General features: G+C 44.2%; 1 protein-coding gene across 1 annotated transcript in view; it reads left to right on the top strand.

The window, feature by feature from the left end:
* Positions 1 to 27,769, top strand: part of LOC107219547 (G1/S-specific cyclin-D2) — a 121,728-nt gene that overhangs the window by 55,603 nt on the left and 38,356 nt on the right. The window contains exon 3 of the mRNA XM_046742730.1: positions 4,993 to 5,126. The gene's annotated coding sequence lies outside the window, so the exon portion shown is untranslated. The remainder of the gene's footprint in view (positions 1 to 4,992; positions 5,127 to 27,769) is intronic.

Below are 27,769 nucleotides of genomic sequence, written 5' to 3'. Positions count from 1 at the left end.
TTTCCGGCGCGGTACGATTTCTAAAAAAAATTATAAAATTCAGTCTTGCATTATGCATAAATTTTTTTCACCCTAATATAAACTCTTTTAAAAATAAGCATATGTACATAATATTTATATATAATATATATGTAAATACGTGATTAATAATTGGAAATATTTGTGACGATAATTGATAGGAATCTTATAGCTGTAAGATATGAATAAACAAGTATTTAAAAAAATTAAAATTCAATCCGATCAGAGGTAAATAAAATCGCGAGCTGCTCGACTGATTGTGAATTTTCTACCGGTTTGCGGCTTCCCGGTGCTGGCTGGAAGCGTGGCGGCGGTCCGAGTAGAAATGTTGTGCACGCAGAGGTGCTGCACACATGCCGGCGTGCCATTGGCCGAGACCAGATCTCGGTCTAACCCGGCTTCGTTAGAGGAAAAAACACTGCGAAGAGCTGGAGGAACGAGAATAAGATTACCCAAGGAATGAGAACATACGAAAATTATTGAAGGAATCTGCAAACGCGGGGATCGCCTTACCGATTCGCGTCTAGTTGTTGATAGTTTTGTTTTTTTTTTTTTTGTTTTTTTTTCTTATTAGAAACACAAATTTGATATTCACGATCAGAGAGAACAGAAATTTGAAAGGAAGGAAAAATTCATCGCTGTAATTATTGTCAACAATTTCTGTTTTGCACGTCTGGTATTTTCGTTCCTGCAATTTCCTAGTTTAGGCAATCGTCAATTTTCGACGACTCTCGGCGCGGCGCAACGTCGAGGAGGAAGGCTCGGCGTCCGTTTATCAACCGCTAATTAGCGGCACTGACAATTAGCCAGTTTTCATTAATTGTCTCGGTACGCTAAGTCCGCCTCTCTCGCATCATATCGAGTCCTTAGAGCGTGACTGACTCCTTCTCAGCTAACCCTGCAGTGGGTACCTTCGATATGGAAGGAACGGGCACGACTTATCAGATAATGTTACGATCAACGTTTGTAGACGCGTTATACAGGCGCAAAAGCGATATAATTGCGCACAGGTTGTATATTTTTTCGTATATGCTCGTGTATATTTATAAAGATTTACACAGATGGGCATGCGATTAAAATTTAATGGAAAAACAGAGAAAGAGAGTCGAACGAGAAAGGGGGGAAGAGGGGGGAAGAGGGGGGGGGAGAAATGTATGCTACCTCACCTTCTTGTTCGATTATATTTTTATACGTACATATTCACGTACGCGTGTTTACTTTTTTGCACTCGTTACGATTTTTCTCAAACGAGTCACCTTTAATCGCGGCTGAAAATATGAAGGATATTTAAACGTCGTGAACCTGTCTGTCGGACGGGTATTACGAAAAAATTAAACTTCGATATTATTCATCATAGATTGTAAATTATTTGAAATCATTTTGAGATATTTACTTTAAAGTTTGTAAACATTGAACGGATGAAAACGAATAAAAGTTATCATCGCAATGTACGCGATTCTCAATTAACTTTGATTTGACAAAATATGATGGAAATTGTTTTTAAAATCTGTCGGAATCGATGAACTTTAAAAACGCAGGCATCATTGAATTATTTCCGATCAAATTTTCCTTCATCCCAGAAGCGAATGATCGAAGGAATCTTGAAATCACTTGTAAGATGTCACAATTTAATGATCGTTTATACCACTGACCGCGTACAAGTGAACTCGCATATTAGAAAAACCTTCTTCCTCACCGGCCTCATCTTAGAATTATAATAACCGCAGCATTCGCCCTCGCATTGCGTACTCCGCAATCCCGTCTAGGTATGTCTCTAGGGCGTCGAGCCGCTCGGTTGGCCCAGACGTCTGGACCTAATGTCATTTCACATTCACCTGCACTCTTGACGGCCCGGACGTCGACCTAGGAACACGTATCTTGCTTGTCTAAACCGCCCACGCCGAAGCCCTTTCCCTCTCTCTCTCTCTTTCTTTCATCCCACAGCAGAGGTAAATAAACCCGAGTCATTTATCCCCCTCCCAACCTTGTTGTTCATTCAAATTTTTCAAATTATCACCTATTCATTCAGTGTTCTTTTATACATATATATATATATTTTTTTTTTGCTCGCAGCAACTTCTTTCCCATATTTTTTCTTGTCCGCGAGTCGTGCATTTCGTTTTTTCAGTCAACCATTTAAATTAATCAATTTTTAAACTGCGGAATCTGATTGAGGATCGAGGAACATGCAAAGTACAGATGTCGTATTGATCCAGTCAAGTTTTAGTATATTATGTAATACATTGCAGTGTTTTTGCCTTACTGCATAAATACGGTATCGTTCCTCGTTCCGTTCCAAACTCCGAACCAACTCGACTCCGTTCACATTCAGTTCTCGATTCTGGGTATGCGACATACTTACAGGTGTAAATGCACATATGCATGCATGTATGACGCAGGTACGCGGTCTAGACGCTAGACTCGGCCGAATAATGAGAAAGACAAAAGGAGAATAAAAGATTATATATATTATACGTCTAGGTACACCTCGCTTGCATGCATATACACACACGCGCGGATATATATATATAACGCACATGCATGTAGTATATGTATAAATCAAGGGCGGAAGCGAACATCCAGCATAGTGATTAGATAGCGCGTAAGATGTACCGTATAACCCTGCTTCTTCGTACTTGTTATCCTACTTGTTCGTGCCCGAAAAAACCTCGGGCAACATTCCTCTTCTCGTCAATTGCCAAATTTACAATAATTTTCGTCGCGCCACCGAAGAACCTAAAACAATCTCTTTTTACAATTAATTCTATTCTTTCCCAATATCAGCTAGCACTTCCCGATTTAGTCGCGTGTGTTTGTACGTGTAATATCCGCTGATTCCTTATTTTAAAATCAGTCGTCTAATTTTTTCTTTTTTTTTTCTTTAATCATTCCTTTTCATTTCGTTTTAATTCTTTTCATTCGTGCATGTGTACGAATCTTCTTTGTGTACGTGTACGGAATTCCACTGCTTCCCGTTGCCGTTTTCACTCAGTGTGTGGGTGAGAAGGTATAATAACGCGGCGCCAGCGGAGCGAGGCTCCTTCTGACACAACTTTAAATATCCGTCAGGCTATCTCTGATGTGAACGAGTAAACTCACCCATCAGCCGGCAGTATCGCACTGAAATGAAACGCGTTAAAGAGCAGCCGAAACGGTTCTCAATCCTGCCTTATTTTCTCTGAACTTTTGCACACGCTTGTTACATACAATTGATACACCCAGACCATTAACTTCAATTGTAAAGAAATTGAAATTAGATTTTTAACGGGAGTGACAAAATGAACTGCATCATTTTAACGCGGGATAAATTTTTCCAGACCCTTGGGTATATTCAACGGATTTTCCCTAAATTTAATCAACGTTCATTTTACAATCACACGTCTAAATGCTTTACTTTGTAAAACGTAAATCGGAGTTTTTTTTTTTTTTTTTATAACGCAGAGTGAGAAAGATGGGAAATTTTTCACCCGAGTCTGCGACTCTGTATCCGCGGGTTGGGAAGCACTGCGTATCTCGGCCGCGCGTGTGAAATACATCGATCTCTATACCTATATCTATATCCATACCTACCTATATATAGGTATACTCGTCGTGGGTGGAAGGTGGCCGGCTAGGATATTAAGACGGATATACGCCAGGCGGTCGCCATTATATATACGTATGTACATGCGTGTATATATATATATATATATATATATATATATATATATATATATATATATATATATATGTACATACATATATAATACATATCGATATTCGATCGCCGTAAAATGGCCGCTCCGACCGGGCCAACAACCCGTCAATATTATAACGTTACACCTTGCAAACTTTTTGCATTACCTATTCTTCTTAGCGGCGTAGAATGTATCGTGTCGTAAATCTTCTCCTTGTCTTACTGGTTTGTCAGTGGAGTTCGCAATTACGTTATACCTGTTCCTTAGGGTACGTAAACGTGTGGGTACGTTCTATGTAGGTCGCGTGAAATTTTCTACGTAAGCCCTTTCTCGTTTTCGTAATCGTACCAGCTGTTAGACGTCGAACGCTGATTGACGAAAGGTGTGAAAAATTCGAGGCGCCGAAATTATTGAGAGAGTCGACGAGAGAGAAAGGAACATCGACGATGCCAATTTCCAAATCTCTCCCCTTTTTTAATACAAATACCGATCTATAGCTGATTGATAATCCAGATTCTTGTAAAACGAATTTTAAATCGGGCAAATAAAAACTAGCAAATTTTCGAATCCATCGCAACGATGAACAATCGTAACAAATAATCCCGGATATCGCACCGTAACTGGGGAATTTACTCCTCCTAAATATATTAGTCGAGTTTATTGACCGTTCACTGGAAATTACGCGCGTGTGTAGGTAACAACCGATATGTGCGATTTGCTCGTGCTTTGTACGAGGAAGTAGCTAACTGAGATATACCTTATACGTGTAGCTGCACCGCGCTCAGGTAAGCTGACACCGACGAAATTTAACCATTCGGTATTTGTATGTAACGCCAACTAACGAGGTCGTCGGTTCTAAAAATTTGTCGATAATTGCCGATCTATACGAAGGAAACTTGCACGCTTGTCATACATGTATTCGTGTAATATTCACGTACACAACACGTACGTCTGCCTCTTACGAAATATTGTGTCTGTTGAAATTTATCGCGTAACCTGTGTTAATTTTTAAAACCAGCAATGCAGGAAGCAGTCCAATTTCGAATCGATGGAACAGTATACCCCGATTTATATGACTATTGATGATAGTAGTAAAACAAGAGGGGTTCTGGACGCAGATTTCTGCTGCCGACACTTACCGACATCTTACTAGGACTCGAACTCTTCTCCGCGATGACGTCACTGCGACGAACCCCTGAGTATGGGTAAGATGTCGGTAAGTATCGGTAGTAGGAATCTGTGTCCAGAAACTCCTTGTATTAATACTCACGATGATTTTTCTCTTCATCTTTTTCAGGGACGTCAATTTCTACGCGGCTGAGACCAACTGGATGTAAAATTTACAAGTCTGCAGTACGTCTTTTGGAACCCGAGGTGGAACCTCGAGAAAAAGAAGAACAAGGAGGAGAACTTTGATGATCTAAACAAAAGGTGCGTGCAGCTTGGAATCTTTCCCTCATGCAGGGATTTGATGTGACTTTTGGTAGTCCTTTTGTGAGAAACCGCGATGAGCGAATGTGCGCCGCGTGCAGTATCACGTGTGAGAGTAGAAGGCGAGCAGTTGGGACTCCGGGCCGAAGGCTTGGAGGGTGGGTGCCTCTCGGAGAGAAAGACCCGCGCCGCGCGGCACGGAGCGACCTTTAATCATCCCAGAATTTACTACCTTCGAACACCCTTCGAGCGCCCCGAGAAGATACCGTGGCGCTTATTTCTCGGGGCCCCTGAAGAGAGTCGAGATATACCCGCGCCTTCCCAATTGGGCCTCACTGTAAACCCGAAGACATTATCTAAGTATTTTCTATGTTACGTTTCGGAGCCGCGTGAGCAGCTTATAAATCAATTTTATGTTACCTTTCGAATCCATTGTATTAAAAGGCTCTTCCTTCCTTCGACGAGGTGCTCGGAATTTGTCGATATATACACGCAATATCAGTACTTCAGTCTTCGTATTCGTCTTCATTCAACTGAATTCAATCACACGACCGAATAACTACCCAAGTGATCGTTTTTTAAACAAACATCTTTGGCGGAAAATATTTACGTCTTACGCATCGATCAGAAATCTGCATCGCAAACTTATTGACATTTGTATATTTGCAAAAAGCGACATGAGCTATGTTCACTTTGTCCTTACTCGAATAATTTTATAATTTTACCAAACATGAATTTATTATACTTCCACTTGTATAACTTATCGTTAATTGTACATGTACTTGCTGTACCTACGCAGTTTCATCTCATTTGGTCTCCGCAATGATATTAGGGCTTTGTTAGTAATCTGTCCGTAAAACCATTAATTTACCCAAATTTACCATACGCGATCTGAGTGTACTCAAATATTTACACAATTTGCATAGTTGAATGTCAGGTATACTACAGATATGCGATGGTATGCAGTAATACACACCTACCATACACGTGTATGAGTATGCGTGTGCAGTGAAATCGTCCGGAGAAGGTATTTAAACTTTCAAACAGCGGATAGAATAGAAACCAAAGCAACAAAGGACATAAAAGTAGGAGGCATTGAAATGACAGAAAAATAGTGATAATAACAACAACAACAATGATAATAATAATAATAACAACAACAACAACAACGGTAATAATAAACCGTGAAAAAGAAGGTACAGAAAAGGAAAAACAAGGCTTTGAGAATATGCAAGGTGGTGGTGGAGGTTTAAATAGTCGAGTTGAAAAATCGACGTCGACTATGCCGAGCTTTTATGACACTGGATTTGGTTAACGACGGGAGGAGGATGGGACCGTTTCAATTTCCCCGGAGGATTTAATCCGACCTGCTGCAGAGTCCCCGCTGCACGATTACAATTAATTAGGAGGATTTTTCAACTGTCACATAGTCGCGTGACGCGGTGAATGCTCGCCGAGATGCATCGCGAGGATGGGAGGAGTTAGGAGACTCGGTAGAGTCTCGCGCCGCGTCCGTGCTCCGCAAGTAAAGACGTACCCATAGACTGTCTAGGAAAGCAGAGGTGCGCGTTTACCTAATAGAAAAGATGCTCGTCTATGACGCAGGTGAAGTTGTACGCGTGTGGTAGCGAGAGATATAGAGGTATGTAACCGTTAGAAGACAAAACCGGCAGGACGAGTCGGAGTCCTTCTTCTTCTCGTCCTCTCTCGCCTTTTGCTCCGTACTCTTCTCGCTTGTACGATAAGCGCGTCGTCGCGGAGGGTTGCTTTACGGAGGTTCTTTTTATTGCGTCCGAAGCAGTGGCGAAGGTGGAGGCGGTGGCGGAGGCACGCTATCTCGCTGCCTCTCCACCTACACACCTCCGGACGCCTCCTCCTATTTGTGTTACAGACGCACAACGACAACGCGCCGCTCTCGTGTGTTCGAGTTATGATACGATGAAGATATCAGCGGCCGGCGTTGCCTTGGGACTTCGAAACCACCCGGCCTCCGATGCACGGTGAGAGAGGAATGCGGCTCCCTCTATCCTTTGACCGATTCCTTCTCCCAATACTCCTCTTGGTAATACGGGGTGCAACTCTCTCCCCTCGGTTGTCGTTTGGCCCGTCGAATCGTGGAAATGATGCGGAAGTTTACGCGAAGCTTTTCGATTCCTATTTCGCTTTCGGATAATTTCATTCCGTCATTCCTGTATCATCCCGGAATGTGATCTACGCGTATGTCTGGGAAAATTTAATTTTATGCGACTTGAAGAGGATGTAAACCGTACATTCTAATTTGCGTCGTTTGCGTGCCACGTGTGAGTTACTGCTCCGAGCGTGCGGAACTGAAGCCAATATTAACGAGGGATTATTGATAACTGACCGGTGAAATGCTAGATTTGTTCATATTTATTGGATAGTTCGTGAATTTCGAAGAAACGAACCTAAAGGATTCACGATTGAGTTGATAGTACTTCTCTTTTGAACGAGGTTGGAGTTGGTTCTTGATACCTTTTGCGATAGTACCGCTAAACTGAAAATGTAGCAACTTTGAACACTGGGTAGAGAGATGCTTTGGTACAGCCCTGAATTTACTTGGTGGTCTTGTATATGTACTACGTCATAAGTTTCTACGGTAGAAGAAGTAGGTGCATATGTAAGTATATGAGAGCCGAGCTCAAAGGCGGTCCGTGGAGGCCGAAATATAGTAATCCATTCCAGAGAGTATCCTTATCTCTCTTCCTCTCTTTTTCTCTCCCTCTCGCTTCCCGCCGGTGGTGGAGCGTTATTCGACTCACGCGCTGCTCGCGATCGTCAAACTTCGAAGGTCCCGCGCCGACGAGATCAAATCGGAAGGTTAAGGTCGCGCTATCTCCCACCAAGCCGCACCGGCTTCTCCGATTTATTCCCGCCCTCGAAGCTAGGTACGTAAAGAGGTTCGTGACACGGATGACTGGTCTAGTTGCTGCATAGCGACTGTCACGGCCAGACAGAGAGAGAGAGGAAAAGAGAGAGATAGAGAGAGAATGACACTGTGGGACACAACACGCGCGCGGACACGACGACGAGCTCCGCGAATTATATGGAGATTTAGCCAGTCGCTCGTCTCGAGAGAGCTACGGGTCGCATTATTTTGAGAAGCAAAAATGACCGGTGATGTCGATGCTCTGGTCGATTGACGGATGCACCGTTCAACATCGTCGTCGCAATCTTGCGAAGCATGGTGTTTGAGACATTTTGAACGGTTCGCCATTGATATGCGGTTTTCGAGTATACTGTACCATTAAATGTTATCCTGTAAAGTTACGATTGAGGAAAAGTGATTGCGGAGAAGAGGTTTAACGAAAAGCGTATATATCTTTATGAACTCGCCGCCATGCTCGTGCACGTATATGTACCTATGTTCGAAAATGATCTCTAATCATTTTTCACCGCGGATCACGAGGTGATCCGTTAATTCCTCACACCAGATTGTATGCAACACGGTGGGTATAACACAACCACAACCTGGTCTTGGTCGGCGGCGTTGGCAGCGGCAGGTAGGTGTAGGTATACCTGTACGGTCCAGTACTACTACTCGAGTCTCGCCGCGCAGAAGGCATTCCATCAAGAGATGGTATCGAGAAAGGAGTGCGGTTCACGGGAGAATAGGCCCTCTCCTCCGTGCGGCGAGGAGGCGCATAGCAGCTTAAGAAAGAGAGAGAGAGAGAGAGAAGGAGGAAAGGGGGAGGAAGGGCGGGAGGAGCGGCGCCCGGCTAGACGGGCGAAGAGAGGGCGGCAAGAGATATTAAAGGATGTTTCGTCGGCACCGCCGCCACAACGAGAAGAAGCGATGGGAAACGGTGGATCGAGAGAGTCGGGGAGAGAAGAAGAAGAGGAAGGTCCCAGAGCCAGGGACCTCGCGGTGGGGGCATCCTCCTGCGGTGAAGAAGTCCTTGGTGGGCTCCAGGTCCTCGAGGACTCGGGGCCCCGGTATGTACGTGACTCTCGACGCTGCAGGGGCGAAGGAAGACGAGGACGAGGACGAAGGCGGGTCCGCATCAGGAGGAAAAGACCGAATTGCTTACCTGCCAATTATGAAAACGATCTAGCGCTGCGCCGAGCTGAGAGGATTCCTTGATCAGACCGGCGACGAGAGGACGACCGTTGCAGCAGCAGCGTCTTCGTCGACGAGTCTGTTGCGCGTTCGTTATTTACATGCGCAACACAAGGAGAGGAGCGCACTCACGGATACGACTCTCCATCGCTTCAACGTTCAAATTCAAACCGTTCGCGTTCGTTTCGGCTCCGCTCGGCACGACGCTCGGTTATCTTCGGACGGAACTTGAATCAGGAGTACAGCCAACCGTCACCACGCACGCTCACCTACACTCCGAGTTAGGCCGTTTTGAATCGCATCATCGTTTTGCCCGAATCCGGTTCAACGACGATCTTCTCGCTGGAATGTTTCGCGGATGTCGATACAATTACGACTTGTTCGATAGAATCAAACCGGTGCAGGTTCGTTATGCCCGGTGATTCTGGTCGCGGACGGTCGCCATCGTTACGACATAGTCATCCTTCTTTCGGATGCATACCTATCTGCTACTTTCTTTATCCCTTCACGATACTCTTTAATCGATTTTTCTCTTCGTGTTCTTAGGTCGTCCTAGTCGATCGACTGTGACTCTTGTATGTGTTTGTGTGCGCGCGAATACGCTTCAACTGTTGGGTTGAAGTGGCTTCTGACGAAAAATGTTCTATCCTGTCTTCACTCACTTCCCGTGCCTAATTAAATTTCTGGGAATAGTTTGAACTTTGAATATTACGATATCTTTTCTGTTCGATACGTAATTTTGTTCTGTCCCTGGATACAAGGTTATGAAACATGCTACTTTTGGATGTAGTAGGGAATGTTGCTAATGGTTGATCGTTTCAACATATTCAAATTGTCATTGGCTAAAAACCTCTTCTGTTTACCGGGGATGCTTGTTTCGAACGTGCGTGCCTCACTTTCTCGGTAGGGAATTAGAAGGTCTTGATCTTGCCGAACAGACGTTGGCAATGAAGGCTCCTGTCTCATTCTAGTAGGTTTATGTTACGTGGCTCATAAACAGTGTCCTTTGGTCAGTCCGATGTTTCCGAAGTTGAATTTTCCCTAACGGTAATGTTTCATATTGTTTATTAAATTGCATATGGTGTAGTGACGTGTATTTGCGTTTTATAAATGTGGTTGCTGTGCAAGCCCTGCTCTATACGTCGTTATATAGAAATAATCTGATGACATAACAACGACGATCGGCTTGCAAGACTCCTGGCTCGTCGACGTTATCTCGATTATCGAACTCAACGCGATTGTATACCGCGTATAAAAGTGTATAAAAGATCGAGCCTCCTGATGTAGCTTTCTCGTCAACCGACTGTTTTTCTACAAGGTGGTCATCGACTGTTCTCAAACTCGGTCCTTTGGCTTTATCAACAGGAAGAAATACCGAGCGTCTCTACATCTTCAAGAGGCTTTTTCCATCCTCGATTAACGGGTTGCGCAGACACCGAACCACCGGGAACGTACGGCTGAACACTTGGATCCGTGTAATTCGGTCTTTTCATTTTCTACAACAGTATCTGGGACCAAAATCCTTGCACCGACGATTGGGTAGAGTTTCTGGAAAAACAAAGTCAAGTGTAGAGAATGTGCGTCTACTCTGCGGCACGAAGCGAAGACCGATGAGTTTGGTGCAGCAGAAATCGTTGAGCATGAGGTAAAAAAGTGGACCGGTTAAATTGAGGCGGAAAGTCTGGCGTCGAGTTTATACCTACCTGCAATACCCTGCAGCGCGGATCTGGCGAGTATTCGTACGGTTGTGGTAAAAACCGATTATAGAAGCTTTGAACTTTCGCGGGACTAAGGAGGAGAATTCTATTCCTGAACGAGTGTCCTTGTCGCTTTGCGTCGTCGCGGTCTGGCTCCTCGGCCGTCTGCCTTCCTGGACCATAAATAGCGAATCTTTACACATAGATGGGTTTAAAGGTCTGCAGGCACGCCGCGCGCCGAGAGAGCAGCTTCGAGCTGTGAGACAAGGAGGCTGAGGACGTGGTATGCGGTCCATATACACAGACAAACTGGCATCCCGCTCGCACACTCGATCTGCTCCACAGCATCGCGGCAAACTCGCCTCTCGTCCCACCTTCGCAAGGTGATTCACTGCGCTCCTGGCGCACTGAGCTCAACCATCCTCGCGACGCTTTACTTACTGTGGGAATGAAAAAAAAAAAAAATAAATAATAAAAAAAATATGAAACTATTACGACGACGACGACGACGGGATTTGCCGATCGTATATAATATCGTTAATAAGCCAACGCGTTGTTGGGAGTTTTAACGGGGCGGGCGTGTGGAAACGGATGGAAAACGAAGAAGAAAGAAAGAAGCGGAGGAAAGGAAATATTCACGGACAGCAATTTAACTATAATCGTTGTCAGACGTCAGTCGCTTTTCTTGCCTTGGGTTACTTCTTCTTTCCTCTCGCTGCGCAGACCGCGCTTCTCTAATTGTAAAAGAGAGAGAGAGCGAGATACACGGAGGGGGAGTGAGACCGAGAAGTGCGGCACTCCACGTTGGCACAGGGGAAGAGAGTCGTAAAACATCACGTTTCACGTTTACAGCCCCGATGGTAGGTAGTGGCAACGGTGGCAAACCTTGCATGCCTGGGTTCGTCTAGGTGTGCAGGGCGTGCTGCTGGTGCCGCGGTGCTTTGATTTATGGAAATACTTCCTGGAATCTCCGTCAGGCTCGTTTCTCCCTTTATTGGCCAAGAATCAGACGCCGACCGCGATGATCCACGATCGCCGATAATCTGTCGATCAGTTTTTCGTCGATCCTTGCTCTCCGTGTCCCGATGATCTCCTGCGCCCCCCAAGGAGACGCAGGGATTAGAGGGATCGAGACCCAGGCTTGCCGGAGAACCACCTACGCCGGATCCTCCTCGTCCGCTGGACCAACCGGATCGTCAGAGGCGGTGGGAAACCGCCCGGAGGTATTCTCGAATTATGCAAACTGTTACAAGCTTGAATGTGTATTCAATTGTCTGGGCGCTCAGCGACAAACATGCGGAATATACCGGCGCAGCGGATGAGGCGAGGCTGAAAATCGGTGCCTCGGTGACCGGAAAATTTATGCGCGCAGACGGTGGATCCTCATTCAATGCTAGGCGAAATTATTCGCTCTTTGTCTCGGAAATAGATATAAAGGTGCAAGGCTGAGGAGGCACAAGGACTACGACCGCCTCCGCGGCGAGTGTCTTTATACATCTTGGTTTTATGGTTCGTGAAAAGAGTTTGTCGCAAGTTTCGTGAAATGCTGCACAGCTACCTGAGCATCAAACAAGTAGGTAGGTACTCGGAGGTGTTGCAGTAATGGGAATGTATTCTTGTGGTTATGAAAGGTGCCAACTTGAACGCCAGTGTCTCCCTGAACGGTGATAATTGCCGTGATAATTGTCGTGAGAAAGAGCTTTTTTGTCGGGTGTATAAGAAATAAAATACGTTGCGTCCCTGGACGACTGCGAGCGTGATGTGGAGGAAGGAAAGAAATAATAAAAGAGTACTCCAGCATCGCGTGAAAGAGGTACTGTACCTACGGAGTTTTAAGAAGATTCGAAGGATCTTCAAACATACCAAATGGATGTGTACATACATCTCGAGCCTTCGTGACACACGTCGTAAAATCAATCTTGAATTTTCTCGAGAAATGTCGTGATCTTTTCTATTGGGTAATTATTTTCTGTTTAAAACGATAATTGTATACGGGTGAACTTGATTTTTCGACCAGACATCATTCCGCTGTGAACACTTTCCCGCGACTGGCTTCACGGGAATCGCGTATACTTCGTGAACGTATGGCGAAAACACAATAAAGGCAAAATGTTTGACTTGTCATTAACGTCAAGACGATAGGAAAATGGATGAAAGAAATTTAAACCCTGCTGCGCAAAAGGGATGGGTATCTGTTACTTGAACAGCGACTGTATTGCGATGCTGAACTCAGATACTGGATACCGGCGAAGCCAGAAGATAACACGGGGTATAAATAATCGCAAGAATAAGGTATGAAAATTGATTATCGCAGGATATCTGATTTCGACTTCATACCGTGCGTGAAGGTAAAGTTAGGTGCGAAGCTGCCGTATTAAATGCAGATGTATCATCGGCGAATACCGAAAGCATACATTGCGTAAGAAGAAGTATATCGATGCGAGGAGGAGATCGAGAAGGAAGGAAGAAAGGTGGACGGGGGAAGGACAGAGAGACGAAGATAAGCCCTATCGGGTGGACGGAATCTTCGAAAGAAGTGATCAAAACAAGGCGACGAGTCCGTAACAAGATCGGGGTTCGTAAGAAAAGAACTGACATAACCCAGAGGCGCTTGACCCAGCGCGCCATAAATGCCGCCGCTGAGATGAAACAAGTCCCATGATGCATAGGAGCAAAACATCCAGGTAGTTACGCTAAATACCCCGGATCGATACAAAACCTGATCTGGATTACGTACGTGGTGATTGACAATCATTCGATCGCCGCGATCGGTTGGAAGAGTTTTTCACCGCACCTCCCCAATTTCTTCTTCTCGCCATGGGTTTTTTTATGCCTTTTCTCCGGCAAGTCCGACGGTTCCGCGAACTTCCCGAAACGCGTTTTAATTAGGCGAGCGTGCCTCGCGTCGCTCCTCTATATCCCGGCAGCTCCTCCAGGACCTCTCGTAGCTGCCGCACCGCACCGCACTCTCATCCCGCCTCCATCTTCCGCCTGCCTTGCCCCCACGGTCTAACCGCGCGTCCGTGCAGCCGGGAAGGAATGCGGTCCTACGGGCCGACCGGCTTACGGGGTTGTGTGATGGTCCTGCGAGTCCCGGTTGCCGGGCCACCGCCGCCGCACAACGACCGACCAACCATCCAGCCATCTCCAAACACCACGCGGAACAAGAGAGACGGCGAGTCGACGCAGGAGAGGGAGGAGAGTCGGCCGAACGCGCAGGACCTCCCTGGACACGTCGTGGAGGTCCTTCGGGCCCTCCGAACCGGACCCGCCGACTGATTGTCCGGAGAAAATAAAGAGCGCGGGACCCAGACTGCAGGCTCATTTTTCCTCTCCGGCTCGTCAGCCGGGGCCCCGAAATGGAATCATTCTTGTGCCGCCCGTACCAACTGCCGTTGAAATCAGAGATTCCCCTCCGTTGGCGCGTTTTCCGGTCGAGTTCGGCCGCTGTCTATGGGACAGGTCGGAAGTGCGCCCGACAAAGGTCAGCCGATATCAAGGCCGGACGTTCACGGATGAGTTGATACGGTGAGGAGAGGAAAGGCGTTCGTTTGGCCTTAAATTTCTCCCCTCGATACCGAGGGACTGATAACGAAGCAACTCCGTTCCGAGCCTATCAAAATATTCCAACGGTTATACACCGCGTGCGCGCGGAGGGCGTAGGTGGTGCAGTGGTGCTGATAGCGGCGGTGCTCTTTCGAATCGCCTCGTTGTGTCCCTCTTCCGTTCTTCCCCTCCTGTCGTCGGCACTCCTCCGCTCTTCGACTTCTCTCTCGATCCATCATTCGGACGGTTTTCCATGACGCCACCGTTTTCTACAAGACCATTCTCAACTACCGACCCCTGTCGCATGTTGTTCACAGACAAATCACGAACGCGTGGGAGAGAACCGTCGCGTAACGGATGTCGAAACGTAAAGTAAAGCGTCGCTTTACCGAACGATACTCCGAGTTTGCTAATTCCTTTCAGATTTCAACATTTCCTCGACTACGTTTGGAAACCAATTCCATCGGACTGTGGCGCACGTCGATCTTGGGCCTCGGCGCCGTGGGTTACAACATGGCGCCCTCCCTCGAGGAATCGCGTTCTCACGTTTCGCATGTAGGAAAGAGCTGTCGCGAGCTTAATTAAGGACGGACCCGAGACGCGGATTCGCCCTCGAAGCTGACCTTTGTCGTTCTTCGGATCGGCTTCTCCGTTCGCGTCTCCCAGCGACAGCGGCAGTCCGAGTGTACGTGTTCATTCTCCTTTTGTCTTCATCCGCGGCTTCGCTCGCCATGGTGGAGAACTCGAGTTGCTCGAGGCGTACAATTCGCGAAATTGCACGTCTCTCCGTCCCCCGATCCTCCGCCGTCCGTAACAGCAACGAGCATAAACACGCGTCCATGTGTTAGTTTTAGTTGACGACGTGTACATAACGTCGGACTTGCGGCCGGTCAAATGTCCAATTTTCTGTCGTGATTATAAAACTCTCTCGTTAAACATTAAACTGTCGTTCCTTCGCGTTAAACGTTTCACTCCGCGTTCCAATGATGCTGATTGTTTAGCGTTTGTTTCGGGTATTACACTTGTCGCATAGAAATATACGTAGATGTTTAAGTATTTTTGAAGAACGAAGGACTTACGGCAGACATAACCAGGTTTATAATCAGTCAGCGCCGTGAGGTAAATACTTCTTGTGGATTTGTAGGAGGAATTCTACTTCGAAGACCTCGAAGTTACGTGCTACAGTGAAGAACCCCGTGATGCCTGGCATGTGCAGCGATCCCGCGGCAATTTCGAACAAGCCATGTATGGTGGAAGATCTCTACAGGGAAAGGCGTCAATTTACGTAATTCGTTAATACGAGTTTCAACAACCGACTAAACGTCCGGCATATTTATAATTAACAATATAAAATGCAGCGTCTAGGTATACACAAATGAGCCGCATACGGGAGACGGAGTTAATTGCTCAATTCGGAGTATGCAGCAGGAGTAAGGGTGGTGGTGCGACAGGAATTACGTGAAGCAGAAGAAGAAGAAGAAGAAGAAGGAAAAGGATGACGAGGTCTATAAATAGGACGGTGGAAGGGAAACAATTAGTTTGAAAGTAATAAAACTTGTTTAACCGGGGGAGAAGACGCCAATCTAACGAGACCCTAACCCTAACCCTGACGACGACGAAGACGAACAAGGCGAGGAGATACACGGAACGCGGCTGACGGACCCAGGAGTCAATGAATCTGTTGGCCTTTTCCCATGCTCGACGCACGCGCAACCGCTCAAAACATATCCACAACCATTATCTTAAACTTACAGACGACGTCACGCGTCTTCCACAGGCCGAGTTGATTGTGCCTACCAAAAGCTGACTCATTTCTTCGTGCACGCCGTCTTGCGTACCGTAACGTTTGTGTCTATGCAATAAAACCCAGCCGTCGTTATCCAAATGAGAATATTAATTACGACCTACGCCGCGTTTACTCTTCATACCCCCTTCGTTACCTCCGGGAAATGCCGAAAACCGTTACGACCGTTCCTCGTTCAAATCGTTGAGGAAATCGACCACGCGCAGGTTGCGGTGGTGCAGGGCAAAGGTCAGAAACGCGATTCGTGCAATTTGTGAAACTTGGAGAAACGAAAAGCTCCGAAACTAACGTCTACACACCTACGTGAGGAACGTTGGTTCTGCCGGCAGCTCGACGATATTTCTGATCAATGGATAACACGAGTCGACTAAAAAACAAAAAATTCTCGAGTTTCTGTTGAGATAAGTAAATTTCGATTCTATGCATCGAATAAAAATGGAAAACCTTTGTTTATTGCTTATGAATTTTGTTTTTATCTTTATTACAGTGATAAATAAGTCTTCAAGTTTTTGGTTGATAGCTAATATGGGTGCCTGTGAGAAAGAAAAGGGAAAACGTTTTCACCAAGATGCGATGGACTTTATCGTTATTAACGTTATCAGGGGCAGTTTAATGAGAGCATGAGGGGAGATTACGTTTGGGGTTTGATACGAGAAAGTCCGTACGAAAATATAAGAAGTACGAAAAATATTAATTTTTAAACTTTGTTTATCAATTCTTTTACATTTTCAGTTTATTATTAATTATTATTCTTGAACGACACTGATTTAAATGCAAAACCGAAGTCTGTTCAACCGTTATCTACAATAAATGTTTGATAAAATAGGTAATCTTCCTTAAACTCCGAAACATCGTTCTGGTTTCTACAAAAACAAACTTTATATATTAAAACTATATTTTCATTCACTAGTTACGTGGAAGAAATCGAAATTTTACATCTAGAACCCAGACTCAAAATTCTTACTGACCGGTGCAACTAATGTTGAACACGGTGTATGCGGTTGTCGCAGAAACAAACTTAGCAACGAATGATTGTAATTGATTGCGCTCGGTGGAGGAGGAACGATCATCGACACGGATGAGGAAGACGCACCGCAGCCTTGGTCAATATGAATTTAGGTACATATGCCGCACGAAGTGCCGGCGGTGAGCGAAGGAAGAGACGAGGCTTCAGGTGGTGGTGGTGGGTGATCCTCTCGCAGGGAGCCCGTGGCGAGCGCGACGTCGAGGAACGCACACATGTAACGTACAAGGAGTATCGCGGCAAAGTTCTGATAAAGGCTAAATTACCGACCAGCCGCCCCTTTATTTTTCTTGCCTTTGGGCCACGGAGTTCAATTTGCTCTTTCGTTCCCTCCTCCGTCTCGCTCGCACCTCCGGGACGAAAGCAGCAGACTCATTCCACGTCCGGCTCCCTCGCCTCGTCTTCGGCTCTTTCGACTCCCCGGCCGTCGCGGGAGGGCGGCGGTAACAAGGCGGTGAGACCTTCACGCGCTGAACGTTATGGGTGCCTATGAAGAGGGTATAAGAATTGGACGCATCGAGATACCGCTGCTGACGATGAGCTGCGCGAAACCGGCTGACGAAGAAATATGAGCCCGGCAGGTTTGGGAGTCGGCCACTTTTGGGGGATGATTCTCCTCCGCATTCCGGGAAGTCTGTGCGGGATCCAGGTATAGAAGAACCTCGTGAAAATTGCGTGTTGTACAGTTTTGGTGGGAAAAAATGGTCCGAGATTTTCGAAAAATCACGATTGCCGGACCGAAGAAACAATACGCGTTTTTGTTTTCCTCGGGACTTACCGGTGCTTCAACTTTTTTACTTATAGGACAATTTTTATGGCATTCGAGGGGGAACGCGGCGCGTGATATCCTCGTCGGACGAATGGCGGCAGCGGCGGCGGCGGCGCCTGTTTACCCTAGGTCTCAAATATTGAACGTCCACTCGTCGTATAACGTCGTCGTCCCCCGGGGAACGCGATACACGACCAGTGTACATGCGTGCTTAAAATATTTAAAACATTCAGGGAAGATGAAGAAGCAGGAGAAAAGAAATACACGGGGGAGAGGAAGAACCCGGGGATACGAAGTGCAAGGTGGAACCCAACGTACCCGTGCCGACTTACATACACTTGTCCCAGAATCCCATGGAGACTCCGACTGACGGACACAGGAAAATCAAATATTTGGAACGAACTATACGCGGGGCATGTTTTCAACCTCACGTACGACTTTCACTTTTGAAAAAGAAAAACAAAGAATTTCTCTTTACCTTTACTTCAATTTTTACCCTCACGCACAAGCAAAGGTTTTTCGATCTATTTTGTAATATGCTATCACAAGAATCTATTTCCGTCGGTTACACTGTCAACGAAAAAATTATAATACCGTTTGCAAAACGAAATTAAGTATAATACTTGTCGAGGAGACTGAATCAGAGTTTAAATTCGGTTGTACAGAAGTAAAGAGTCATATTCTTTGTGATTTCACCTTCTTTCAATTGAAAATTACGGTGATTTGCAACTACGTTTTGAAAATTTATACGCTTTTCTCAGGAGCTTGCGAAAACTAAGTATATATTATATGAATATGATGATTTCGACCCGACAAAAATTGAATTTCACTGCAGAGACGTGAAACGTTGAAAACGTAGTGCGTGATTCTACAATGGTTGATCCTTGTCTTATATTCTCCTCCTTCTGGTTTGGAAATCAAGCTACAGCGTGCCTTTAACTCTTGTGTTACGTTCATATTTGACGTCCGAAAATCTGAACATATCAGCCCGTATTACGTACGCTTGGATGGCTCCCTTCAGCTGTTGGGGACATTTCTTTTTGATATTTTCTTTGTTCAATGTCCTCGCTACATTTCTGGCGAATTGGTATTTTTGTCAGCAGTTTCTGGTGTCTGCTTCTAGTCTGTTGAGCTCGTTGCCTATCTCCATTCAGGAGTCATCTTTTACAGATACCTTTAAGTCAAAACTGCGAAATTGTCTAGACAGCCTAAGAACTTCTTCCAATTAAATGAAAAGCACTCATGCCTCATGCCTTATTTCCTATTTCTTTTTTTTTTGGATATCCTCTATTTTCTATTAATTCGAATTTATTATATACTTTGTTTTAAATGTTTATATCTTTTATGTACTTTCTCGTACATCGGAGTTGTCCTTGGGGGGCTCATCGCTCCACGACATTGTTAAATAAAGGCCTCTCACTCTCTCTCTCTCTAAATTCCTCCTCTCGGTAAATTCCGTCACGGCGAATTAGAAAGTGTATTAGGAAAATTCGAGTAACAATAGCGGTCCGCAAATTAAGGATAGTGTGAGTTAGCCTCGTCGAGTCGCGTACAACGGTACAATTCGTGTACAGATATTTCCTTCCTTGGGTTTTAACACTTTCAGGGTGTCAAAGAAATCGCCGATAGATTATGGAGGACCGTGGAATAGGTATGCTTGCCTTTCCCACAGTTAAATCCCTCCCAAGGAGTTCTACTATGCAGGGACCAGTCGCCGCGGTTAGTGAAGCGGTCGTCGAAGAAATAAGGGCCCGTTTTTTTCTCGTTCGTTCTTGGAAAATGGCGTTTTCAAGGAGAGGAATGTTTTTCTCCCCTAACGAGCTTTGTCCTTTGCAATAAATTTAAACGCTAAGCGCCGTCTCTGCCTGAGACCTGCAGCCCTTGTCCCGTTTTCTCTCCTTTCGGATTTCACCCAGGTCTTCCATTGTACACTTTCGTCGTCCTCCTTGTACTTTTGTCAAACGTCCGTTCGGTTTTTCCGTTACACGCCTGGGTGTAAAAAGTTTGAAAATTTGCGAAAATCGCGCGTTTCCTGTGCAAATCTGTGCAACGGTGCAAAGTAGCGGTAAACTCGCGGCGATGCTCCGGCGTCGGGTGTATTAAATTCGAAAATACGAGACGCGTCGGCATCTGAATTCCTCCGGAATTTCCCCCCGACGTTGTTTCGGGTGTGGTTCAAGACTCGTTTTCTGGAGTCCCGGAGCGGCCTGTCTGCGCCGAAGAGTACGCGTCGAGGGCAGATTTCTCTCCGGCCACGTCGAATGACGGGAAACACAAAACCTTCGCTCTTCGAGTTCTCGAACTCGGGTGTTTAAAGGGCTGCCTGTTTTCTACACTGTTCCTCGGCCCGATTCTTTCGCTTGGTTAATTCTACATCTTTTTTCGGCGGAACCGTTTAAGGAATCTTCTCACTCGGATTGCAGTGGCGGAAAGTGAGGGGGAGATAAAGCGATCGGAACGCGCCCGCAGACCGGAAGTGGACGTCTTTTTTCCTATCTTTAATCCTCATCCGGAAAAATCGCAGATAAACTCGGACGCCTTCGTTCCATAAATATACAAATAGGTATTACAGTAAACAGATGTATGTATATATACTATGTATACATACGATTGCAGCCTGCAGCGTGTGTTGAGCGAACTTGTTGACCGCGGTAATATTTCTCTGTTCGTTTTATGGGCAGAATATTTGAAGAATTCCTTTCTATCTCTCTCTCTCTACCCCCCCCCCCCCCCCTTCCTCCCTTCTGTTTCTTCATTTCTTTTCTGCAACTTTGTATCCTCTCAATTAATATTGACTATATTATACGTGTATATACCGATAAATGTCATTGAAGGCAAAACAAAGTAAAGTTGAATACAGAGGGAGGGATAAAAAATATGTTTGATAATAAATTATGGAAATAAAAAGATATCGAGTCGATGATCCGCGTCGTGCAGAACGAGTTTTGCCGCGAAATTAACCTTTCCGTTGGTATTGAATTATATGGAATGTGCTTCGGATCGATCAGTGGCATTTTTTAAACTTGTGAATATGAACCGAGGATTTTTCGCTACACGTGCGCTGCAGCACCGTGAGAATATTAGTTGTTATTTAAACATTCTTTTCTCGTTTTTTTTTTTTTTTTTCAATTTTTTTTTTTCATTTTTACATACAAAATTGCGGAGGGTTATTAGCGGTCGAAAAGTAGCAATTTCGTCGATCGAACGTCGCGGTTTGTAAATAAAACGGTCGAAAGAAATATAATTAAAAATCAAACTAACCGAAGAAAAAGAGTAAAATTATACAGTCATAAAATAATGAAATTTATAGGTATCTAATACTTTATAATTTTGTATACGCTCCGCTGCTGGCCGGTTGATACATCGACGATGTATAGACGGCCCGTCCTATACTCCATTCTTACACGACATGAGAGAGTTGGGCTTTTTTAAATGCACGGGAACGCAGCGCGTACGTCGGACGCGTTTTGTTCCCTCGAGAAGCCGAGAAGAATGTTTGGGCGTATCAAATGCACTGTCATCTGTTCCATGTCGAGGGGTTTCCGACTCGTTTATCATAGAAATTATAATAAGGTGCACGGTCGTAATTGTTTTTATCTTATTACTCGGAGCCCGTATGCGGCTTGTCACTGTGAGAAAACTTTCAGGTTCGTTATTTATACAGGCATCTTGATTGTAAAATTTTTCCTAAAAATGCTAAAAACGATAGTCCGCTTTTGAATAGTTTGATCTTTTCTTCTTCGTCACCTAGTATCTTCGACCACATTTTTTTTTTTCGATTTCTTACACCTTTTGGCAGAATTCTACCATCTAGAAGCAGGTTTTAAACTATAATTGCCTTCTAATATCTTAATCGAGCGATCACCGTTGTGCAAATAATGTTATAAGCTACAATGTAACAATATATCTTTACGCGTCAGTCACCGAAAAGGATATACGAAAATTTGTGACGAGCTGAAAAATATTAAATCCTAGGTGATTTTCCGTTAAAGTTCGTCGAATATTATGTTTGCAAATTTGTACATCCATTGCATCAATAATTATTTTACGCTTATATATTATTTCTCCAACATCTGTATTTGACACTGACATAAATTATTGTTTGAACTCTTCTTGGAACGCTCGTAATGTACGTTATAAGTTATATATATATATGCTAGATACGTATACATATGTTACGAAATTGACGTATATTTTAACGAAATAGTTTGAATGCTCACATAGATATATGCTTACACGATCTGTTGGTATTCAATTAAGCGGAAAGTTGCGCTCGATTTATTTCATGTACAAGCTTAATCGATTCGAAGCTGTCTTAACTGCTAAGTGCGCATATTTATACTTATTATGTATCGAGCATATACGTATTTTACATATGTGTAACGATTAGCACAAGTTATCTAGACTTTCGTCGAAAATCGTTATGCGATAGGCACGCGCTTGTCGCTTTCCAGCTAATTTTATCATAGTGAAAATATCGTATACATATAACGCACGTACCCACGTATGTAAACAGGAAATCGGTTAATGATACGCAATCGCGAATGAAACTGAGGATCATTGGATCATAGATGAAGTTCACGACCCGCCGCAATTATTACGTATGACTGTGGCCGTTTACAAAGCACATATATGTAGACTGTACAACCGAAGAATTCTGTTTCTTATGCATACGTGACCCTTACATATCAACGTATATTACAAGGATTGTCTCGATTACTTCCATGCATTTGTAGACGATAAATGCTGATCCTTGGATTCATTCGTCTTCGACTCAGCGATTTCTGAAAGCTTCTATTGAGAGAAAAATTGTAGTTATGTAAAGTTAACGCTATAATTTGCAAAATTTGAAATTTCAACTTTCGTCGAGACTCAATGTAAAGTGAGTTCACAATCGCAGCTATTTATTCCGGTAAATAGCCACGTAAGGTTGGCAGAAAAAATTAGGAAAAGCCGAAAACTGAAGTAGACGCTCGTCGAATGAATACGAGAATTTCGTCTGTTGGCCAACGATTGCGCAATTGCCTTGAACCAATTTCTTGTTACCTAATCATTTCACGAGTCACACGATTCTAGCGTGATAATAAGCGTGCATACGTATACATACTATACATACGTACAGACATACCTTTGAAATCTCTCCACAATCATTGCATCTTTGAGAGTGTGCCAACTCCGAAATGCAAACGTGTATATATTATCAACCGTGGGTATAATTGCTAGCAGCTAACGATTTACAACGCAGGTTATGACGCATGAGCTTAACTGTATAGATTTCTTCAACTAGATACGCCTAACCCCCTGCATCATGTATTATGATTAATGACAAGAAGCAAATGTGAACGCATCGGCATTCTTTCGTTGAAATTTAATTATGCCACTTCTTATCGTTCTACACTAATCACGTATCTAATATCGATAACATACCTGTAAGCCTTCTGCACCGTTTGTCATCATTCGCGGTGTATATGAGTAGATATATCTGTATCAACGAAGACTTCTTTTCTTTTCTTCTTTTTTTTTTTTTCTTTATCTACCATTGATTAACGTTCCGTTGGTGGACTTGTATATTTATGTAGGGAATTTTGTCATTTGCAGTGACGTAAGATTTTATCACAGGCCGGCATCATTTTTTCATCTAGTCCAGCATTTTGCCAACTCGAAGGATTATAAATCGTTGCAAAGATCGGGGAAATTTGATATTTATTAAACGCGTAATTGAAACCATGCTGTGTAAGAAGAAAAACATTTCCAAGAAACTGATGTCTCGTTGCGACAACGAGCATCGATCTATTTCCGCAAACTGGTAAAACCACCTACCACACTTTTGTACACACGTACAAATACGATTCATCCAACAATCGATACGTCATTCACTTTTACGATCGTTACTCTCGTCGCGAGGTTGACCAAAATATGTCCAAGTTATCTTACACCACCTGTCTGTACCTAATATGCGTTTGCGAATAATTGCATGAAACCAGAATCTCACGGTCCCGCATATTTCTGGACCCGCACGTAAGATCATACACGCAGATAATTCGACGCCTGATAACGCGAGGTTGTATCAGAAACGTTGTGGAATATCTCACGACTTGTGACTAGTACCGTCGATTTCCGCCGGCGGCGCTGCGTCTCGGCGTTACGTCATTCGACTCCAGCCAGTTGCAGGACTCGCGCGAAAAATTGATAAGTTTGAATTTGAAAGTGATGGAACCGCGCGCGCTGCGCTTGCAAAGTTGTCGGACCGATTCTTTCGCCTCGCCTCCGTTTATCTAATCCCGATATCCAACGCCGCATTCCGCACCGATTGTAACTCGAAATCCCGTTCGCTTCGTTGAGGGGTTCTTGCGGCCGGCTGTATCCCACCTGCATTGACTCCGTTCACACCTACGAGAGGGTCTGCAGATAAAATTGGGTCTGGGCGCCGCGTCTGAGTTTGCGCGATAAGCGGAAATATACTCGGATAATAAACGTGTGCATATATAGGGTACATTATCCGTACGTACAGCGCATCGCGTTACATATGTCGTAACAATACGTGAAAATGCGCCAGTTTACAAACGTGTTTTAACGAGAGAAAGTGCAACACGATATGCATTAACCTAACGGAGGAAAGTTTATTTTCTTTCTCTTACTTTTTATTCTTCAATGTTACACATTGTAATGTTAAAAAAATGTCACTCCGTTTGCTTCTACTTCTTTTTTCACGGCTGCTGTTTCTTCGTTCCCTTCTCGTTTTCTAATTTTTTATATCGCCGTTTGGTCTGTCCCCCGCAGTCTTGCGCCGCGCTTCTATTGATAGAAGGAGAGAGAAGGAGACACGGGATATGCAGAAGAGGATCGAGCATAAAATACTAGCTGGCATGTGCATCGGGCCGGCGACCAATGCCGGCGAGAAGACCAACGCGAAGAGATATTATACACTGTACAGGGGATAAGGAACACGTGTCCAGAGGCTTACTTAGACTGAAATCATGTCTCGAGCTCATTTTCTTATATTTTTCTTTCAATAATATGTCCATATGTATATTGCATACAGGCTTGTATTCCAGGCGTAGAGAAGAAGAACGAGGAGAAAAATTTCTCGTTGTGTACGTGCGATGGTTTACGACCATCTTAAATACCTACGTGCGGCTAGGTTTTTATTAAACTTTGAGGAAACTTTTTCACTCGATCCCTCAGTTTTTTTTCTCCCATCAGGCCTCGTCTTGTTATTAACGAATCAGAAAAATTGCTCTCAACTTTTACGTGATATTTATTTTTCTTCTCTTTTTCCTTTATTTTCCGTTTGTCTTTGGGTATGCATTCTTTTCTATTCTCAAACTCGAAAATTGTCCACTTACCTACTTGACAAAACAGCCTGTCTTCGATTCGTTCAATTTCTACGTATAAATAACAGATTATACGATGGTTATACAGAGCGCAACTCGATTCAGCTGACTAATAGTATAAGTAAGTGGCGTGTTCGAGGGGTATTCATCACTCGAAACACCCCTTAACCATAGGATAATTCTATACTTTACGTCTATAACAGAAATGATTTCACTCCAGCGTTAATTCTTTCAAAGCCTGACAGGTGAAAATGACCTCTATGCCGGGGGAGCCCGCGCTTACCAATTAACATTCTTCTCCTCCTCCCTCTTCTTCCTCTTCCTTCTTCTCCTTCTTCTTCTTCTTCTTCTTCTTCTTCTTCTTCTTCTTCTAGGGTCTAATTTACCAACTAGAAGCATCTTCTCGGAATCTCCTGTACGTGTATATATATATTATATACACAGCAATACTCAGTAACTCACCACCCGACAGAACTAACCTGCATTTTCGTTTTCCTCCCCAACTTCTTCCTTCTTTTCTTTGCATTTCCTCGCAATTGCGAAAAAAAAAAATTGACAAAATTAATGTGTTTAAGGATATTTTTTTAACCGAGTATTGGCACTTTTACATTAATTTCTATTAATGATAATTATAAGCTGCGACGACTTTTCCGAAATTGCGAGTAAACTTTATACCGAGTTTATCGATATGGAAGAAAAAAAAAACAATCCGTATCAGGAAATTTGTAAAAAATAGTTTTCTCTACAATTTTATAAAAATTATACCCCACCCGCGACGATCTCGCAGTATAACCGTACCAAACATTATCTATCTTCGATACTGGAACCCCTCTTATCCTCGTACCGTTCGTCTCTTTCCTTCCTTTTTGCTTTCCTCCAATTCGGAAGTGGAAATTGAGATGAAAATTGGTCCGATTGGTACAGGAATGATAAGATATCGGGCGTGAAAGTGGACGCGATAACCGGCCAGCGCATACATTATATATCCAAATACATACACAAAGAAGGGGGGAAAAAAGAAAGGTACCACCGCGGGGCGCCTTCCTGGGTAGGGCTGAGAAATTCTTCGAGAGGAGGAGATACGGTCAGAATGTCAGAGGCAGAGAGCCGGTATTCCGTCCCTCTCCCTCTCTCTCTCTCTCTCTCTCTCTCTCCTCTCGCTGCAGCGCTGCAGCCTGCCGGTGTGCTATGCGGTGCATTCTGTCAAGCGTGAGTCGGGATGCTGCCCCGTCCCATCGACTCCCACCCAAGGCGCATCCATTGACGCCTCGCTTCGCGTTTATGAATGAACCTCCCTTCCTGTTACCCGCTCATCTAGCCGCGTTGCTTCCTCCACGCAACGCGTGTCCTCCTCCGCCATTACGCAACAAGGGCGAACTTGCAACCTCCCTCTTATTCCCGGGGCTTTTTTTTTCTTGTTAGTTTTTTTGTTCTTCGTTGTCAAAAATTATTGCGAATTTACTGCACATTTAAATGTACGAAAGAGTTCTCGATTCACGAAGTCAGCTTCCAAATTTACAAACTCGGTACAGCTACGCGAATCACTGTGTATTTTCATTTGCCAAACGGTGTTGTAAATTATAAAATTTATGGTGAATTCGCACAAGAATTTTTAACAGTGTAATTTTGTTTTCTGCTATTATTTGTCATTTCTATCAATCTTGAGTCGTATGACACAATTTCTTTCGTTTGTTTAGATTCCACTTGATTATTATTTCTTTTTAACTCGCACTTGCAGTTATTTGATTCCAATTGCTTGCATATTACGATATGCCCTTCGATTACGCCGTTATTTCTTTTTTTATTATTTGTATCTTTCTTTTTCATCTTTTATTAAATACACTTGAAAGCAAAGAGGTGTACTGTGTTAATGTACAATGTAACAAAGCCTAAATAGCAGCGGAACAAAGGGGGGAAGGAAACGTACCTACCCGTGAATTTGAGATACGTTGTGTGGGCGTAGAAGGATTTCGTCCCGTCGTCGTTTCTGCAACAGGCGATTATAACTACACTCGCCGCGAAAAACGACACGCCGGATATTACGTCACCGCCCACCGCTAGCGTACATCATACATACAAATTCTCTCCCGCGTTACATTATAATACGTATAGTAGTAGAACCATAATATGCACAACAAATACGCACATGCGTAAAAACACCGTGGACACAAGACTCCAGTCCAGATATATTTACCTTCAATATTACATATAGCGTGCAGCGAAGTTTCACGAAATTTTATCGTGCAAAGAAATCTCAGACAATGAACCGCAAGTGCATAGATATTAACGAACGTGACCGGAGGGGGGAAATACTTTGAAATAAATATACAAAACGTCCAAGTTTTCGACGAATTAATTGGCGAGCCTCGACTGGTGTATTATTTATTTATT

The sequence above is a fragment of the Neodiprion lecontei genome, chromosome 6 (assembly GCF_021901455.1).
Source record: "Neodiprion lecontei isolate iyNeoLeco1 chromosome 6, iyNeoLeco1.1, whole genome shotgun sequence".
NCBI classification, from domain to species: domain Eukaryota; kingdom Metazoa; phylum Arthropoda; class Insecta; order Hymenoptera; family Diprionidae; genus Neodiprion; species Neodiprion lecontei.
This window is presented reverse-complemented; position numbering and strand designations above follow the sequence as displayed.